Below are 17,035 nucleotides of genomic sequence, written 5' to 3' on the forward strand. Positions count from 1 at the left end.
GAATTACTGATACCACTGTGATACAGGAGTGAGATGCTGTAAGTGTAAACAGATTGATCCACATTCATTTTGGATCTTTTATTTTCTGTTATTGAAATCATTTTCAACGCTCCGTTATTTCTAAAATGCTCCCAAAAAAAGCAGACATTCACATTTACGATGTAAATGCAAAATCCAGATGAAGGTTCAAAAATATCCTGAGAGGAGCTGAACTCAGTCTCAGTGGGGGGGGCCAGGCTTGGCCATGTGAGCCAGCCTGTGACAGGTATTTTTAGATGCCAACCTATTTTGATTAAAATTGATCATCCTGAATGAAGCAGAGCCAGACAGCGGCCCATAGAACAAAGACCTCGGCTGCAGAAAGCCCCATCAGCCCTCCAGTATTTGTCACAACACCTGTTTAATATCAGTCTGGAAAGAGACAAAGCGTTAGCATCCAAAAGGTTAACGGCAGTGTGATGCCAGCCCACTGCAAGCACATCCGACGAGGCAACGGCAAACGTTTCCTTCCTGACTTATTAACATCCTAAGAAGTAGGTCAATCAGAGGAGGGGGAAAGGAACACGCTGACAAAACATTTCTGTCTTGCCAGCAGAAAGAAAAATACTTTTTTTTTTTAATCCTGTCATAAGAAGGAAAAGATTCAAACACATTACAAATGTTTTACAAAAACTGTAAAGAAACCTTAGAGCTGGTTAAAAAAAAAGAGATCATTTTTCATTAGTAATGTGTCATCCTTGCTTTCAGCTGACTGTGGTTTTCTTACGAGTTAATTGCCTATTAATTAATGTAAAAGCCTTCCAAATGATGCGCTCCCCACTGAGTTTAAGATATTTTATTTTCAGCCTCCACTGTAGATGCCAGGCACCCAGCGGGGCCGAGCGCATCTGCTTTATGTCAGCCACGCCTGGCCTGTTTGCACAGTCTTTCCTTCATGATTTCATTTTGGGACACAAAAACAAAGAAGTCAAAACTATGTAAGAATTATTTTCTGGTAAAAAAGGAAAAATACCTGAACAGTATACGCACAGGATCAGAAAGAAGTGCTCTAAGGTAAAAGGGTATTATAAAAGCCCTCTGGGTAAAATGTGACGCGTTCACAACAACAGCAATTCTCTTCAAATAAAAACCAATATGGACAAATAGAAAAACGGAAAGGATGGATGGCAATAATGCATGTTCTGTATTAAAAATATGAATTCACGTTTAAAATGTTGAAGTAGATGCGTATACTAGTGTGTAGGCGTGTGCATTTGCATCATTGTTTACATAGTCTGCAACCATTTTATCCACAGCTTCTAAATATTTAATGGCACGTAAATGCTTTTTTTTCTCCTAGATGTGCTGTGTTTGCATATTTATTTGCTTTTAAAGCTCTTCACACAACCTTTTTGATGGCTCACTGTGGATTCAGTAAAGTTGTGATTATGGGAAACTGTGGGCTTTGGTAACTGGACTACGAGCGTCGTTTTACTGAGGCTATTATGCAGTCTCTGATTGGTAATTTTAAAACACAAAATACAGTATATAATACATACAAACAGACCTAACCTTCAATGATATTGGGCTAAAATGTACTTGAAGGTCTGAATAAGCAGAAAAATGCTAGAAAAGTTCAAAACAACTGAGGATCTGAAGTGAACATTCTTTTTTTGTCAGGTGGAGCAACATGTTGGTCACTAACTTCTACTATTTTGACCACAGATGAATCTCCTAAAGGAAAGCTTAGCAAAAATGTTTAATTTGGTCTCCAAAAAGTGAAGCAGAAAAGAAGTGAAAGCAGTTTTGGCTGAATGCTAATTATCCCACCTATTATCTGTTTTGACAGATCTCTGAAGATACTCATATTTTCAGGCAAAAAGAGAGTTTGTTCACAGTATGAGTGGAGTTTTGTTTTTTGGCAGTGGAGCATATTTTAGGCACTGATGGCAGCTGAGCCTGAGGGAGTGGCAGCTTGTCAAGAAAGCAGCATGTTACAGTTCCAATGCTATACTGCCAAAGAACAATAGTGCATGCACAGGAATACAGCTAAGATACATACATTTGGCTGACAAATTTGAAATACTTTTAAACTTCAACCTAAAATGGAGTCTTTTGACACTTCTTAACAAGTATTACAAAGCTGTAAAAAGACAGAAACCCTTTTAGCAGAAAAAATGCTTTTGTCCTCTCTGCTACTGTGTAAGAAGGACCGATAACAGCCATGTTATGAGCCATATGTAGCCAGCTCTGTTAGCTAAGCAAAGTTTGTATTTGTACATTAAAAAAACAGTCCAGTCCTCAGTTGTCTAGGTCAGACTAACCCCTGCCCCCCTGTTTCCTCTAATCACATATAAACCTCTGTTTCTGTTATATATATGTATATACCAGTATATAATTTTTTTAATTGTAAAAATGAAGAACATAAACTTCAAATACCTTATACCCATATTGTTCTCTTTGAAATATTTGTTTGTGGAAAAACAACAGTGGTCTGAACTTTAGGAAACTAACATGTGAATGGATTTGACATTCATTCTAGTTTACTTGTTTGTTTGGACACAGATTTCATTTCCACTTGATGATCTGGAAGAAATCCAAGAATCTGGAAAACTTCCCTGTTCAGTAGCAGGAATTTCTGTCTGAGTCTCACTGCTGGAAGTTTGGAGAAAGAGGATCTGGATCCACTTTAGGTGAATAAAAATTGGATCAAATCAGATCGTTCAAAATGAACAAGTATAGACAATGAATCGTATGAGCAAACACAAATTATGATATGAATCAAATCGTTGTTAAACCCTTGTGCTATCTTAGATGACCCCACCCTTACATTGACGTGTTCTCCCTACCATGACAAAGGTGGATAAAGGTGGAAAGATTTCATGTAATCCATGGACACCAGTGAAGATCACAAATCATTGAAGAAAAAAGGTTCAGAGCACTGTCTAGTGGGTCTAGATGACCCAACTCTCAATGTTAAAGTGCCTAGGATAGCACAAGGGGTAATTACAGAATAATTTCTACACCCCTACTATCTTGTATAAATATGGATATTAATTTGATCCAACAGTTGTCAAATTTTCTTATGACAGAATAAAATGTTCTTGATTCAATAGGTTGCACTCTCTGAGGAAGCTGGCCTCTGTCAATTTATGATTTAGGGGAAGCAAGGGAGTGCAGTAAGAACAACACAAAACCTGACCAGAGCAATGTCAGCGATTGGTTTGAGTCTGGTGGTGGACACAACCATACTCAGATTCAGAGCAGGGCGACAGCTGCCACCTCCTGCACATCCTCCCTCCCCGTGACAAACTGCTCTCACTGAAGAGCTCAGTTGAGACTAAACCCTGCCTTTACACTGATGAGAAAGAAGGACAGGGCTTTCACTTCCTCGCTTCTCATGCACCTGGACACTTATTTTAAAGGCTACACAGTGGTTGGTGCTCTTGCATCACAGCAAGAAAGCCCCTGGTTCAATTCCCGGCTGGGGGACCTGAACCAGAACCCCAATGGGGGACCTTTCTGTGTGGGGTTAGCATGTTCTCCCCGTGCATTTGTTGGTTCTCTCCAGCTTTTTCCCACCATCCAAAAACATTCATAGGTTAATTGGTTACTCTAAATTGAGTGCTTGAGTGTGTAACAGGGGTGTCCAGGATGTCCCCTGGCTTCACCCACAAGTGGCCGGGATAGGCTCCAGCATCCCTGTGACCCTGAAATGGATGAAAGAATGACTGAATGAATGAAAACATGCTGGGCAAGTAACAAGCTCCCTGGTTTGAGCTCTCAGGAAGGGGTGGGTCTCAGGAGGGGGTGCTCCACACCAACAGTCCCACTTACAATAGAGGTGAATTTCTGATGAACTCATGCCACTCCACAGAAACTTTGTCCTGGTAAACAACACAGGTTTTTTATTTGGGATACAAACAGCATAATCATAATTAAAAGACCACTGGGAATGCTTTTACAATAGATCCAAAGATGATCGGAATGGGACTTTAACCTATTCCAGATTGTAGTGCCACACTCTGACTCTCAGCATTTTCTGAATCTTCTTCTGTTACACCTGCAGTTGAGTTTTCCATAAAGCCCATCTCCTGCAAGGACATGAAAAAGGCCGTAACCCTTGTGCTATCCTAGGCACTTTAACATTGGAAGTTGGGTCATCTAGACCCACTAGACAGTGCTCTGAACCTTTTTTCTTCAATGATTTGTGATCTTCACTGGTGTCCATGGATTACATGAAATCTTTCCACCTTTATCCACCTTTGTCATGGTAGGGAGAACACGTCAATGTAAGGGTGGGGTCATCTAAGATAGCACAAAGGTTAAAAGCGATCAACCCAAAAAAGATTCATGGTCAAAATGACATAGACCCATGGCTTACTGCAGATTTTATAGCCAAACTCATTGCCCACATTTTCAAATTAAGCTTTAAAACAAACGGAATTCCCAAAATTTGGTAGGTAGCCAATGTTGTCCCCTTCCTAAATTGGGAAAGCAATCAGATTGAAACAACTATAGGCCCATTTCCAAATCTTGCTAAAATTCTGTAATCCCATGTTAATTCTGAACTAAAACATATTCTAACAGCTAACTGTGTTCCATGTGAAACTCAATTATGTTTCAGGGCAGGCCGCAGTACAATAATAGCTGCTGTGTATGTAACAAATGATGTAATCCAGGGGTGTCAAACTCATTTTCACCGAGGGCCACATCAGCATAGTGGTTGTCCTCAAAGGGCCATATATAACTTATACATGTAGCTAAATGTAATGACAAATAAATGTAACTACTCCTTAATGATGAATAACTAATTATTTATTTATTTTAACTTTTTGAAGTGAAAATTATAGTTGCATAGAATACATATTTTTGCTTTTTACTCTAGTATCAATCCTTTCACATTTGATTCTGTCAGGTTAGGTTATATAGGTTATGTTTCTTGTGGGGATCTTTTCTTCCAGGGCTTGCCGGCTTGGTCAGCGGTTGTTGCTGCAGTTCTTGCCCTTGCTGGGGCGGCTAGGGTCTAGCTTTGCAGCTTCACGGCTGTGAAGTGGACCCCAGTGTTGTCCCGGTATGGGTGGGCGCTGTGGCGATGCTCCCATGGCCAGGCCGGTTCCTGGTATGAAAGGATTCCCAAATACCGTTTCCTCACAGCAGAGCCAAGCCATACTTGCTTGTTTGTTTGCTTATTTATTTATTTATTTATTTATTGAAGCTACATAGTCATCATTCTTTGTACGTGGGGGCCATGGGTCATATGTTTTAACGGTGGAGAGTGGGAAGGGTAAAGGGTGGGTTGGGTTTTTACTGTAATGTTGTGTGTGTTCTGTTTTTAATGTTAAAGCGCTTTGAGCTGCACAAAATGCATGAGAAGCGCTATTTTATAAATAAAGTTTGATTTGATTTGATTTGAGTTGATATGGACAGTGTTTAAGTCCTAATGTATAGTTGCCCAATCCGATATTTCAAGTCCATTCCCCCTAGATGTGAATAAATACACACCAATTTTTGTTTTTTAGTTTAAGAAATTAAAAACCTTTATGCTCTTGCAGGCCACATAAAATGACATGGAGGGCCACATTTTTTCGCGGGCCTTGAGTTTGACACATGTGATGTAATCAATGTCTTTGATAGAAATCTGGAATGTGCTGTAGATGCTGCTCTTTGTTGATCTGTTGACTCTGTTGGTCATCAGTTACTAATACACAGACTGAGTAACATCAGTGTGGATGAGTATGCATTTGAATGGTTTAGGGACTATCAGTATCAGCAAAGGAGTTCTGCAAGGGTCGATTCTGGCCCCTGTGCTTTTCACCATTTTTTTTAAAGAACTTGGGTAGTCAATCGTCAAATGTCAGGTTCCATCTATATGCAGATGATGCTATCCTCTACACAACTGCTTCTTCATGCTGTGAGTGAGCTCCAGTGTTCAGTTTCAGTTTCCTCTCCATCAGCTGAAGCTGGTCCTTAATGCAAAAGAGACCAAATTCCTGACATTCTCCAGAGCTTATTAACAAAATCTATTACAAGCTCTGGAAGAAGTGGCGATTTTGAAAAGTCTCTTCATATAAATATCTGGGTGTGTGGCTTGATCAACTCTCCTTGACATCTCACATTGATTATCCAGTGAGAAAACTGAAGGCTCTTCTGGGCTTTTATTGCTGAAACAAACCCTGACTGAACGCTGCTGTAAAAAATAGACTTGTTCAGACCACCCTCCTCGAGTTCTGGACATTCTGTGTACATGAATGTTGCCTCTTCAGCCCTTCACCACTTGGACTCAGTTAATCACAGTGCTCTCTGCTTCATCACCAATTCTGCCTACAGGACCCACCACTGTGAGCTGTACTTTCTGCTTCATGGCCTTCACTTAGTCTCAGACGACAAAGACACTGCCTCATTTTCATCTACAAACCCATTCAGAGAAAACGGCCTTCATCCTTGTGCCATTCCCTGTCTCCTGCTAACATAATTAACAAAATAACAAAACCTAACAGTGGGCATAACTCCTCCTCCTCCTCACATTGGCTTTGCCTTTGTTTTCAGGATCAAAACAGAGTTTGGGAAAACTGCCTTTTCCTGTTCTGCTACTCTGACCTGGAAAAGCGCTCAGAACTTTCTGCAACTGGAAGAACACATCTCCCTAACTTGCTTTAAAACAATTCTTTCTGAGTGTGTGACCAAAGAGTGTACAATATTCTTGAACTGATTTTAGATTTTTTTATGTATTTATTTGCCAATGCTTTTTGCCAATTTTCTAAATAAGATTAGATTTTTACAATAAAGGTTGGTAAAATAAAAAGAAGCTGGTCATCGGTTGCAAGCCCCTGCAGGCTCCAAGAGTGTTGATCTCCCTGAGCCTGTCCAGGGACAGCGTAGCCACACATAACTAGGCTATGCATGGCATAGCATGGCATGAATGGCATGGCATGCATGGCATGATGATGGCAAAGTCACTGTCTTAATCCTGCTAGACCTGAGTGCTGCCTTTGATACTGTTGATCATGGGATCCTTTTGCACAGACTCCAAGACTGGGTTGGCATCTCTGGATCTGCCCTAAGTTGGCTCAAGTCTTATCTGGAAGACAGGAAATATTTTGTTGAAATTGGGAGTTGTGTCTCAGACTACATGGCCTTGTCTTGTGGTGTGCCCCAGGGATCGATCCTGGGACCCCTTCTGTTCAACCTCTACATGCTGCCACTAGGGCAGTTAATACGCAGTAATAACATATCTTATCACAACTATGCAGATGATACTCAGATCTATGTGTCACTGACAACAGGTGAATATGGGCCGGTGGATTCACTCTGCCACTGCCTGCAACAGATCAGTGCGTGGATGCAGAACAACTTTCTCCAGCTAAACTCAAACAAGACCGAAGTTATTATTTTTGGCCCACAGAAACAAAGAGAAAGTGTCAGCAGCTACCTTCATTCTCTGTCTCTTAAACCCTCAAATCAAGTCAGAAATCTAGGGGTAATCATGGACTCTGACCTGAACTTTAACAGCCATATCAAGTCAGTAACATCAGAGGCATTTTACCATCTGAAAAACATTGCCAAAATCAAAAACATAGTGTCAAAGCCAGACCTGGAGATACTCATTTATGCATTTGTCTCCAGTAGGTTAGACTACTGTAACGGCCTGCTCACCGGCCTCTCCAAACAAGCTGTAAAACAGCTTCAGAACATCCAGAATGCTGCTGCTCGAGTCCTGACCAGAACCAGGAAGTATGATCACATTAGCCCTGTGCTCAGGTCTCTGCACTGGCTCCCTGTACCTCAAAGAATAGACTTCAAAGCAGCTCTGCTTGTGTACAAGTCTCTCCATGGCCGAGCACCAAAGTACATCTCTGACATGTTAAAGCCATATGAACCATCTCGTACTCTGAGGACCTCAGGGGCCGGCCTCCTGTTGATTCCCAGAGTCAGAACAAAACAAGGGGAATCAGCGTTTCAATATTCTGCAGCTAAAATCTGGAACAGCCTCCCTGAAGTCGTAAGACAGGAGTCTTCTGTGTTCATGTTCAAATCTAGACTTAAAACATTTCTGTTTAGCCGTGTATGTGACTGAAAGGTCCTATCTGCACTTTTCTTTCCTTTCCTTCCTTTATTTTTAAATCACTTTTCAAATTTTTTTTTTTTCTTTTAAAGTAAATTTTACGTTGATTATTTCTATGATGTATTGTGATTTTAATGCATTTTTCTGTTTTGTGAAGCACCTTGAATTACTTTGTGTACGAATTGTGCTATACAAATAAACTTGCCTTGCCTTGCCTTGCCTATGCACTGGTCCCTCTTCCACACCCCTGTACATACTAACCACCAGACCTGTAAATATTAAAGCAGTAAAGGAAACATTGTAAGGTCAAATGTGATATGCATGGTCTGCAAGGGAGCACAACTCCTAGTCTATCATTTATCCTGTTTTATACCAGGGTCCGGTTGAATACTCGATTCTGATTGGCTGCTGGGTATGCGTTAAAACCTGATAACCGCACGGTGAAAAAAGAAGTTCCGGTCGGCTAGCTTAAATGATTTGTATCACTGCGCCGGCTTCTGTAAAACAACCTTTTGCTTCATCATCGGGGCAAAAACAAGCGGTAAGCGATTAACTTTCCCTCTGAATTGATGCTTTATTCAACCCATCGGGACGATCAGCATATATATATCGCCGAATCTTAACTGCAGCGGTGGTGCTGCGCGACGCGGACTATATGTTACGTGATGCGGCGCATCGCGCCGCATCACGTAACATATAGTACGCTGTTTATGAGAAAAGTGATACAAATCGGAAAAAAAAACAAGAATTAAGGACTAAAACCTGGTTAATATGTATTGCTTTTGTAAGTGACCATGGTATAAGCGGGTTAATGGCCTTCGAAGTGTGCGGTTACTACTTTTTAACGCACTTCGCGGAAGCAACCGTCCTCCGCTTCGCGTCGGATGGTTCAGGCTTTCACGGCGTGCGTTAAAAAGTAGTAACCGCACACTTCGTCGGCCATTAACCCTTACATATTTGAAAGCACCACAGTTACATGGACACAGTGATTGGTCGAGATGCATTGTGGAATATGTGCAATGCATGGTGGGATACTTAGCATGTAGCCTACTAGCCTTTGGATGTTAAGTGACTGCTAAAGTGTATGTTAATAAAAGATAAGTCCTGGATATTATTATTACTATTCGACCCTAAACTACAATATCAGCAGGCTGTCCATCTTCCGGCCAGCCTGCTGCCCAAATGTTGGCATGACAAGCAAAAGAGCTGCGCGGCCATGTATGCATTTATTGACTTAATTTTGTCTTAGCAGAAACTCCATTAATTTCAGCAAGGAGAAAAAAAATCAATTATTAAAAAGCGTAAAGAAAAACTAAGCTGTAATACAATAAATCATATATAAAACTTAGATTTTATATTTAAGCATCTTAACTTTCATTCATAAAAAAAATAAAAAATGATATATCCAAAACAGGTGAACATATCAGCCAGTTGTTTAGCACAGAAAATAAAAAAATAAAAAAATAAAGATTTTAATCGAAAGAAACTGTGATTCATCCACATGTAGCAAAGCAAAATTTAGCAATTTATCTTTAGATAAATACAGAAGAACTACAGTACAGATCAAAAGTTTGGACACACCTTCTCATTCAAATGAATGCGAAGGTGTGTCCAAACTTTTGGTCTGTACTGTACATACTACTAACATCAGTGTAGGATCGGCACTCTTCAAAAGACACATCTGAAATAACACAAGTGTATTAAAATACAAGTCAAAACCAATTACAGCAACAGAAGAAGGAAGGAAGGAAATAATCTTTTTTTCCCCAAGTCCAATGTTTTCAGACTCTACACATAAAGAAAAGGTATGTTGGTGCTTGGGGTTTCCTCATCTTGCTCCAGTTTCTACTCTTACCTGGGAATTCCAAGCATACCACTCGGTGGGCATGTTTGGCCTCAGGATGAGCTGGATATTTGTTCCGTCTTAACCGCTTTACAAAGTCAAAACTCCCAACACTGTCAATTCTTATTCAGACTGCTGCAGGAAAAAAAAGTAAGAGGTGGGGGGCTAAGTTACAATCTATCACAAAGAAGTGCGGGTCTCCAGCGAGGAAAAAAAGAAACCCTATTTTCCACAGTTTTAATCACAAACAGTCATTTGCAGAGAAGTGCACAAAGAGAGGACGTGGTGCACAGCACCCCTTCATTTCGTATGGATTTTCACCAAAGGCAAAAATGCATAGGTTCATGTGAAGCAGTTGATGCATTTATAATAACAAAAATTAAAACTTAAATATTTTAAATGTAAATATATAATAAAAATACTCTGAAGAACCTTTCAGAACACTCAAGGTGAGTGTACAGAATAAAAGAAAAAGTATGAAAACAGCATCCTAACATACTATCTGATACAAAATATACACAAGCAAACAGCAACAAAAATCATAAGGAAAAAGCTTTTAAACAGGTGAGTTTTGAACCAGCAACTGAATAAATGTTCTGAATGTCAGCAGGAACAGAGTCTAGAGTTGGGCAGCAGAGAGACTGAAAGCTCTGCTCCCCATGGTGTTTAGGCAAATGGAGCTAAATGGAGGAGGAGGATCTGAGGAACGGGAGGGAGTCAAAGTTTGAAGGAGATTGGAACGAAATGGAGAGGCAAGGTCATGGGTGGCCTTGAAGGTGAGGAGGACTTTTTTTACTCAATTCTTTGATTAACTGAGAGTCATTGAAGTTGATGTAGAGCAGGGATGATGTGATGAAAAGAAGGAGTTGTAGCTATGATCCATGCTGCTGGATTGTAGTCCAGTTAAAGCTTTTGGACAGATTTTTGGGACTGTCGATAAAAGAGCTGCAATAATCAAGACGAGATGACACAAAGATGTGGGCAGTATTGGATGTGTAGAGAAGGAGGGGCAGTGACACTTAATATTCTAAAATTGTGCTGCTGAGGATAACACCCAGCCTCTTAACCTGAAGGGGGGCGGGCTTGGAAGTTCAGAGAGAAATTGTTCATTTTTTTTAAGTGTGTCTAGGCAGGAGTTTAGTTTTGCCACAGTTTAAAGAGGCAGAAAGACACTTGATAAGGGGGAAGAGGGTGGGAGTGTTGAATTGAGTTTGATCCACAGATGGAGCTGGGTGTCATCAACGAAGCATAGAAACAAGTTTTGGAACTGCAAAAAATGAGAAAGGAAAGAGAGGAAAGACAGGAAATACACCATGAATAGGAGGGGTCGCAGGACAGAGCCCTGGGGCATTAAGTTTACGCTTTTGATTTGTTAAATTTCTACGGAGCCCGTGTCCTGACATTAAGATATAAAAATATATCTTGTTCCCACAGATTATTATCTCGTTCGCACGAAATAGTATTCCGTTTCCACAAGATACTATTGCGTTCCCTCAAAATACTATTCCGTTCCCTCGAAATGATTAACTCGTGCGAACGGAATAATTATGTCGTTCGAACGCATTAATTAATCCTTTCGAACGCAATAATTATTCACGTCATAAGTCATTCACGCGGATATGCTCTCTGTACGCCGGCAAAAGCCGCTTTCAGCGGTAACAAGATATATCTTTATATCTTAATGTCAGGACACCGGCTCCGTAAATTTCAGGAAATAAGAAATGCTAAATTTCCGGATTCACTCTAGGAAGGACAATTTAGGAGTCCTTGTATGCCAACAAATGGCGGGTGGTGGATGTGTGGGTGGGTGCAGTACCACAAGAGGCTGGTGATTTGTGATTTGGGGAACTGTTAAGAGTGGATACTTTGGAAGCCTAATCCACAGAGATGGACTCCACTTATCAAAACAGAATCACCTCAAGAAGTGAGAAAAAGCCTCATCTTGTGCAGGAAATTAAGTTGAACCTTCTAGACTGAAATAGTTTGCATTCTCTCTTTGCTCAATTTAGGCTTTGAAACTCAGCTTCTCAAGAAGAGTTGGACTCTGCTCCAATCCTAAGTTACCCATGGTGTGAGGCATGGTGTGCGTTTGCAAGTAGCCCCCAAGCCATTTGTTGAGGTTCACCCTAGTGAGTGATAGGGTCCTGCCCTGTGTCTCTCAGTCAGGTATCGCTTTATGACATTCTTAAAGTGCAATGACTAGGGACTCTATTTTAAAAAATGAGATTCCAGGACTCTTGTGTGAAATGACAGGAGTACCTGGAAGTACAATATGAGATCATACTTATCTGAACCTGAGCTGTGTGTTACTATTTTCTTTTGTTATTATTAACAGTTTATTCGCTAACACCATGTTTGAGCATAACACTTTCTATCAGTGCATAGGCAAGTAATCAATGATTGCATTTTTCTGACACAAATTCTGGACACCCTAAGCAGTAAATCAGCTGTCATCAGCTTTCAGCCCGAGCAATTGGAGAGACAAAAGCTTGGATCTGGGGTAGTTCAGGTAAGCCATGGAGAAGCGCTGTCATTCGGCCCTAAAGAAATTCTTGCAAACCCTTTGACCTCTCAGTAGAGTAGTTCTTTGACAACATGGCCTTCAGTATTATGTGAGCTGTTGACCTCAACTGTGGACATCTCTACTTTTTGCAGATGATATTGTAACCAAATCTTTAGTGTGCACTGGAACAGTTCACAGTTGAGTTTGAAGTTGCTGGAATGAGACTCAGCTTCTCCAAGTTGGAGACAGTGGTTTTCATTTGAAAAAAAGTGGGTCGGTGGAGAGTTCCTGGCCAAGTTGAGACATTTAAATATCTTGAGTCTCTTTCCAGAGTGAGAGAAGGATGAGAGGCAGGGAACTCTAGCGGCTGCTGTGAAGCCGTTGCTGTATCCGCCCCTTGTGGTCAAGAGACCTTGTCTCTCAGCAGACCTGGGGGTACCTTGGGGTTCCCTTGGTTAAAACTGGAGGAAGTCTCTGTGGAGCAGACACGGAGAGACTCCTGCCCCATGATCCGGCTCCAGTAAAATCTGGATTGATGGGTGGTCTGTGTTATTTTTTTGAAAGTAAGGGGTTGCAAAAGATGTTGTCTTTATTTTCATCTGATTAAAGTACATCAGACACATAAAATTGTCTTTAGCCATGGTTACTTATTAAATAAAAAAAAAGGTTTTTGATGTTTGAAACTAGATCTTTTGGGATGGACTAAATAAATAAATAAGGCATAAATTGTACACACATTTATTTATATGCATTACAAAAAATATATAAACAATAGTGACTCCAATATCAGTTAATATATTTTTGATTTAATTGCTAATCCAAAAAAACAGCCTCACTAACTTGCACAAACAGATCACAAACATTCATGCAAACATCCACAGTCAAACTGAAATTAACAAGTACCAAGAGCCCTCGGCTTTCTGCAGAGGTTTAAGAGTCCACCTGCACAGGGTACTAGGTTGTGAACTCCATGTGACACCAATGTGTGAATGTGTCTCTGCATCCATGCCTGAATAATTTGTGTGCTGCCAGTGCATTCAGGTTTAACCCTTTAGGGATTTTCCCCATTCGACAATCTCAGCTGGTCTACATTTCATGCATTTAGTATGCTCTGATTAGGGGGAAAACATGCCTGCAAAACTGTGGCTTTTATGTAGGATCTTTAGAAAAATGTTTTGAATAAATTATGTTTTGGATGCTTTTTGAACTAACAAATGTAACCAAACTTGTGTGCATCTTTTCCAGAGATTAAAGTCGTAGAACATGCTGTGGATGGGCTTCAAGCATCAACATAATAACAAGGAAATATTACATCTCATAATTCAGACAACAAAATAGATGTTTTTAACAGGCAAACAAACAACTACATTACTAAACATGGTAAAAACAAAAAAAATGCATTCAATCTTTATTCACATTGATTTGTATTTGGTAAATCAATAGATTGATTTTATAAAAAGGATTTACTCTTACTACATATTGTTTGTAGTAAAGATTTGTATATTGTTTGTGAATCAATATAAATTGGTGTAGGAAAAAACTGCCTGTTTTGAAATGGTGGAATAAATGTCATATTTCCAGACAGTTATGTTGTTTCACTGCATTTATAATCTACAAACAATCATCATTTCAATTTAATTTTTGACTAACTTTAAGGAAAAAAGAGAACACATGCACACTCACACCCAACGCACACTCTTAGGCCAAATCCAAAGTCATTTCCTACCCTTCCGACTTCTCTCTACCCCACATTTATCCATCCAAGCAGAGAGATACGGAAACATAGTGTCTTCAAATTCAAACAACTCTACCCGTCGATGACGTCATCAATAGTCGACGGTGAACTACATGAACGCATAGCTGCCTGCGCTCAGAAAAGACATAACAACATCGGTTTTATGATTTAAAAAAGTCATGCATAAACGAAAAATCCTTTCTCACATTTAAATGTAATTTCTGTGTTTCAGAGCACACCCACGTGAAGAAATGCGTTCCTCCTGATGGAGGGGCATCCAGCCCTAAGTCACTACAGTATCCCTTTAAAAAAAAACAAGTTTAGACACCACCTCTGCACCAAATGACCCTACAACTGGAGGGGTAGGGAGAAGCCGTAGGGGTAGGGGGAGATTTTGGATTTGGCATTATATTAGAAATGTCTTCAAACAAACAGTATTTTTTTTTACAGGGCATTTTCTAAAAGTGATTAGGAGCTCTTCAAATCCTCACTAGAAACTAAGAGCTACAGCTCGTGACAATGTTAACATATCACGTTTTTTATCTATTCTAATCTATTTTAATTTAGTTTCTTTATTCTGCTTTTGAAAAGGCTTTTATTTTAATTTAGTTTCTAAACTTTTTTCAAAAAGGGCCAGATATTGTGAGGTGAAACTGTGTGAAGGCCAAACATTCGGTCTGCATTCTTGAACTATTCCTATTAGATTAAATGCAAATGAGTAGTTTAATGAAGATTTTTATTAAAGTTGTATTTTGATTTCTTCACATAGAACACAAACACATCTAAACACATTTGAAGCAAAATGAAAATCAAAATTGATCAACATTAAATCTTGGTTCAAATGAAATGTTACATTTTATTTACTCTTAAATGCTCATTGTGAAATTTAAAATTTAAAGTGTTTGAACAGGAAAACGTAACACAAAAAGTTATCTTGTTCGGTAAAAAACTACTGTAGTTTTAATTACACAGATGCAGAGTTACAAGACTGCAGATCTGTCTTTGACATTTATCTGACTGTGACCCATATTTTCTTTTGTTTTACTTGACATCTAGGTGAATAAACAGAATGGACAGGTCACTCAAAAATCCTCTACACTCAAGAGTCCTCTACAGATGTCACAGTTAAACATTCTGCTTTAACCCTTAAGAACCCAGACCCACGTCTCTTAAACATACATTTATGTGTATTTTACCACAAACTGAGTGGACCACAAAATCCTTTTATACTATTTTTTGGTTACACTGATGTCACCATGGGTCCTTATGGGTTAAGATGTGAATGTTGGATTGTCTTGGTAGTCCATTCACCATGATAAGATACATGTATATATTTATATATATATATATCATGGGGAAGGGCTTGGGTTTCTCTGTTCTGCTTTTGCTTATATGTCTATGAAGACACATTGTGCTTTCTGCACTACTCATAGACGAAGAGGAACGCACACAAGAAGGGCGAGGAAGAAGTTATTGGGTGAGGCTGTGGTCGCAGTGCATAGTGGTGCGGAATGGCCCGCTTTTTATATACCTACCAGGCGGTTGGAGCCCAGTGGTTCTTGATAACGACAACTATTGTCGGGAGACATTTACACATCGTCCAATCAGAACTGCTGCCGGCCGGCGATCTGGCTGCTGGCGCCCTTTGGCCGCCCAGCTGTCGACCAATTTTATAAAGGCGTCATCCCCACATAACTGACTGACACCATCAACATTCATGACCACACCAACCATTTTCAGAAAATCGGATGGCGAAATTAAAACTTGAAGATTCTGCCGATGCCTTTTCATCCAGCGGTGCCAGTTGTATTTGTGACTGTGACATTTCTTAATTAGAGTTACACAATTAACAGACAATGAGGTTTTCCAAACCTTTTCTTTAAAAAAAATAGTAATAATCAGGAAAAACATGCTTCTCAACCAGACCAAGAATTATCCACAGACCTAAAATTACTTATTTCAAGCAAAAGATGCTGCTAAAGCATATTTGCAGATGTGAATAATTCATACGCAAGGAAGATTCTGTGGTAATAGTGGATGAGGATTATTAGTGGGCCCAGTTCCACATTCTTCTAATGGGAACGACAGTGGAATGTTAAAGGAGACGGGCAGACTGATGATGCCAAAGCTTTAATGAGTATCCATGTGTGCGTCAGTGCATTCGCATATTTTTGTGTGTGGCACTAGGGAACAGTCTGAAGATCACAGGCTGAGGAAAGCAAGCAAAATGCTTCTTTAATTCTAGTCTTGTTTGCACTTCCTTCTTTTAGGAAGTGCACACATTTGCTAAATGTATGCAGCCTTAAAAAATGTGGTTGAATTTAATAAACCTTGATCTTTTGCATCCTTTGAGAAACAACTCAAACATGGTCATTCAGAGTTTCAGTCCTGCTGGTTTTTCAGCTGTGTTGATGATTGGCTTCAAGAGTTTCTATCCCTTAGATCAGGGGTGTCAAACTCATTTTCACAGAGGGCCACATCAGCATAGCAGTTGTCCTCAAAGGGCCAGATATAACTTGTACCTGTAACTAAAGGTATTGAAAAATAAATGTAACTACTCCTTAATGTTAAGTTACTCATTATTTATTTATTATAACTTTTTAAAGTGACAATTACAGTGGAATAGAAAACATATGTTTGCTTGTTACTCTAGCATAAATCCTTTTTAATTTGATTAGGTTATATGGACAGTGTTTAAGTCCTAATGTATAGTTGCCCAATCCGATATTTTAAGTCTGATTCCCCCTAGATATTAATAAATACACACCAATTTTTAATTTTCATTTTAAGAAATTAAAAACTTTCATGCTCTCGTGGGCCACATAAAATGACATGGAGGGCCACATTTGGCCCCCGGGCCTTGAGTTTGACACATGTGCCTTAGATGGTCTCCAATTTCTCCCTCATTAG

The sequence above is a fragment of the Oryzias latipes genome, chromosome 15 (assembly GCF_053564925.1).
Source record: "Oryzias latipes strain Hd-rR chromosome 15, Olatipes_Hd-rR_3.1".
In the NCBI taxonomy this organism is placed as follows: domain Eukaryota; kingdom Metazoa; phylum Chordata; class Actinopteri; order Beloniformes; family Adrianichthyidae; genus Oryzias; species Oryzias latipes.